This window comes from Enhydra lutris, unplaced genomic scaffold, assembly GCF_002288905.1.
Source record: "Enhydra lutris kenyoni isolate GAN:26980312 unplaced genomic scaffold, ASM228890v2 scaffoldscaffold1, whole genome shotgun sequence".
In the NCBI taxonomy this organism is placed as follows: domain Eukaryota; kingdom Metazoa; phylum Chordata; class Mammalia; order Carnivora; family Mustelidae; genus Enhydra; species Enhydra lutris.
Window position 1 is genome coordinate 3,268,506 of NW_019154085.1, and position 3,526 is coordinate 3,272,031.

The 3,526-nt window shown below is 45.2% G+C and overlaps 1 pseudogene; it reads left to right on the plus strand.

Moving 5' to 3' along the window:
* The first annotated feature begins 653 nt into the window (after positions 1–653).
* LOC111140815 lies at positions 654–3,223 on the plus strand (annotated as a pseudogene).
* The last annotated feature ends 303 nt before the right edge of the window (positions 3,224–3,526 follow it).

Here is a 3,526-nt window from a genome sequence, read left to right on the forward strand (position 1 = left end):
CTCATCCCATTCACCTAACACCACGGTGCCCTGTGAGCGTGGAATTCTCAGGGGTCCATGACGTTCAATGAGACTCAAAGTGAGCACAAGGTAAGTACATTACACTCATGATTACGTGGAGACATCAACAGCCCTGGAGATCCAGAACGAAAAGAAGACAAGGGCGTTCTGAGAAACATGCGTGAACAACCAGGTGAACCTAACACCCCTTTTCTTATCTGTTATGTTTCTGTATTAGCAAGTCACTTTGGCTGAAAACCATGGCGTGGAAGGAAGGGGAAAGGTAGGGTCACCTATAATTCCTTTCCTTTCTTGACCTTGCTTGCCAGTAAGCCACAGGCAGAGAGATTTTGCAGAACGTGTGAGTATCAAGAAAAATAAAATCAGTCGAGTTAGTTTCATTTAGTGTTTCCACTGTTCTGGTGAGAATTAAGTATGAATTCACATAGGAGCGATGAAAAATGGATCGTGTAATTTTGGCAACTCCACACATGCGTTAAATGCTTGTATCTGCGTTGAAAACTGGCATCACACTATATATAGATGAATAAAATCCATGCTGATAAGTTACATTTTTAAATTTTCTTTACCTAGAATGACATTAAATAGCAAATAAGTGATACATGACAGGTTGAGAGAGAGACTGTGGAAGAAAGGAAAAATGTTTTACTTTGATTCCTTGAAGTATTTAAATACTTGAGAACTTTAGTACTTCCCCCCCACCTTTTGAACGAAGGCCCCATATGTTTGTATGGTAGGTTCGTTTGTGGCACTGGCTGCCCCAGTTACGTAGCGGGCCCTGTATCCATCTCCTTTTCACTTCTAACCTCATTGTCTTTCGCTCTGGCTGAAACTTTGTCATATCTGTTGGTCAGGCCCAAAGCGAGCCCCCAGTAAGGGAGGTCTCCCCCAACTGAGAGCAGAAGGGTCTTTTCCGTTATCCCAAAACTGAGGTGATAAGAGAACCAAACTGCTGTGTACACACATTTCCCGCGTGGCCCTTTATGCTGTGGCACTTCAAGCACATTTGTTGTAAACTTATTAACACCCTCCACCAGGGGCCTCCAGCAGATCCACGCCAGCCCTTGTGTGATATTAAAGGCAAATTCTAGCAAGGTTCTTGTCTTGGCTAACCTCTTCCAATAGGTTCCTTTTAAACTACATTATTATGTGTTAAATATGCTGTTTCCTTTGAACAAATCATTCCCTTTACTGTGTTTTAAATATTCTTTTCATTACGTGCTTCTTGAAGAACCAGAACATGAGAGGGAGTGAAAAAAAAACAAAGAGGAAAACCAGTCACCCAGCCACAAGGACTGTTGACATTTTAGTCTGCTTCCCTAGAGTTGGTTTCCTTTGGTGCAGAAAAGAGTGAAAACACGAGCCACAGAGCGCGAGATGTGTAATATGTATCTGGTGAGGGACCTGTACCCCGAAGAGAGAAAGGCCTCCTACAGGTCAACCAGAAAAATAAAGCCCAATATAAAAATGGCCACAAGCTTTTTTGCAATGGGTTTACAGCCAGAACACAGGTTCTGTGAGAAACCTCAACCACAATGGGAGAGGAAAAGACTCCTATCCACACCATCATCGCTGGACATGTAGGCTTGGGCAGGTCCACCACTACTGGTCATCTGACTTCCAAGCGTGGTGGGATTGACAAAGGAACTATCAGAAATTTTGAAAAGGAGGCTGACACGAGAAAAGGCCCCTTCAAGGATGCCTGGGTCTTAGATAAACTGAAAGCTGAACGTAAACATGGTATCACCATTGATAACTCCGTGTGACCATTCGAGACCAGCAGGTATTATATGATCATCATGGCAGCCCAGGACAGAGACTTTCTCAAAAACATGATTGCCGACACGTCTCAGGCTCACGGAGCCATCCTGATGATGGTGACTGGTGTTGGTGAGTTTGAAGCCAGTAGCTCCAAGAATAGGCAGACCCGTTAGCATGGCCTTCTGGCAAAACAGTGAAGGGCTGGGTTGCAAATGGGTTCCACCAAGCCACCCTACAGCCATACGAGATACAAGGAAATCATATAGGAAGCCAGCACCTCCATTAAGCAAATTGGCTACAACCCCGACACGGTAGCATTTGTGACAACTTTTTGGTTGGAATGGTGACAACATGCTGGAGCCAAGTGCTAACATGCCTCCATTCAAGGGACAGAAAGTCACCCGTAAAGATGGGAACGCCCGGGGAACCACCCTGCTTGAAGCTCTGCACTGCATTCTGCCTCCAACTTGTCCAACTGACAAGCCATTGTGTCTGCCTCTCCGGGACGTCTACGAAACTGATCGTACTGGCACTGTCCCTGGGGGCCGAGTGGACACTGGTGCTCTAAACCTGGCATGGCGGTCGCCTTTGCTCCTGTCAGTCTCACAACTGAAATAAAGTCTGTTGAAATGTACTGTGAAGCTCTGAGGGAGGCTCTTCTTGGGGATATTGTGGGCTTCAATGTCAAAAAGATGTTGGGGCACCTGGGTGGCTTAGTGGGTTAAAGCCTCTGCCTTCAGCTCGGGTCATGATCCCAGAGTCCTGGGATCGAGCCCCACATTGGGCTCTCTGCTCAGCAGGGAGCCTGCTTCCTCCTCTCTCTGCCTGCCTCTCTGCCTACTTGTGATCTCTATCTGTCAAATAAATAAATAAAATCTTAAAAAAAAAAAAAAGATGTCCATCGTGGCAGTGTGGCTGGTGATAGCAAAAATGACCCACCATGGAAACAGCTGGCTTCACGCCTCGGGTGATTATCCTGAACCATCCAGGCCAGAGCAGCGCTGGGGGTCACACAGCTCACATTGCTTGGTAGTCTGCTGAGCTGAAAGAGAAGACTGATCGCCGTTCTGGGAAAAAAGCTGGAAGATGGTCCCGAGTTCTTGAAATCTGGTGATGCTGCCATCATCGATTCAGTTCGTGACAAGTCTGCCTGTGTTGAGAGCATCTCTGATTATCTTCCTCTGGGCTGTTTTGCTGTTGGTGACAGGAGACAGACGGTTGCCATGGGTGTCATCAAAGCCGTGGACAAGAAGGCATCTAGAGCTGGCAAGGTCACCACATCTGCCCAGAAAGCTCAGAAGGCTAAATGAGTATTATCCCCAACACCGGCCACCCCAGCCTTAACTGGTGGCGGAAGAAGGGTCTCAGAGCCATGTCAGTTGGCCATTTAGGTTTAATAGTAAAAGAGTGGTCAATGAGAGCAGTGCATCATAAAAGCTTCAGAGGGAAAGGAGAATGTTTTCTATGGGCCGTTTGTGCGTGTGCGTGTGTGTGTGTGTGTGTGTGTGTGGCAGTTTTGTTACTAGTTTTTAAAATCAGCATGTTTGAATGGGAACAACCTGACCAGACATCTGTCACAGAATTTTGAGACCCATTAAAACAAAAATTTAATGAGAAAAAAATAAAATGATAATGACATAATTGATTGACATATCATTGATAAAATGATGATAAATCATTGATAAAATTTTATCATTGATAAAATGATAAATGAATGACATATCATTGATAAAATGATAATGAT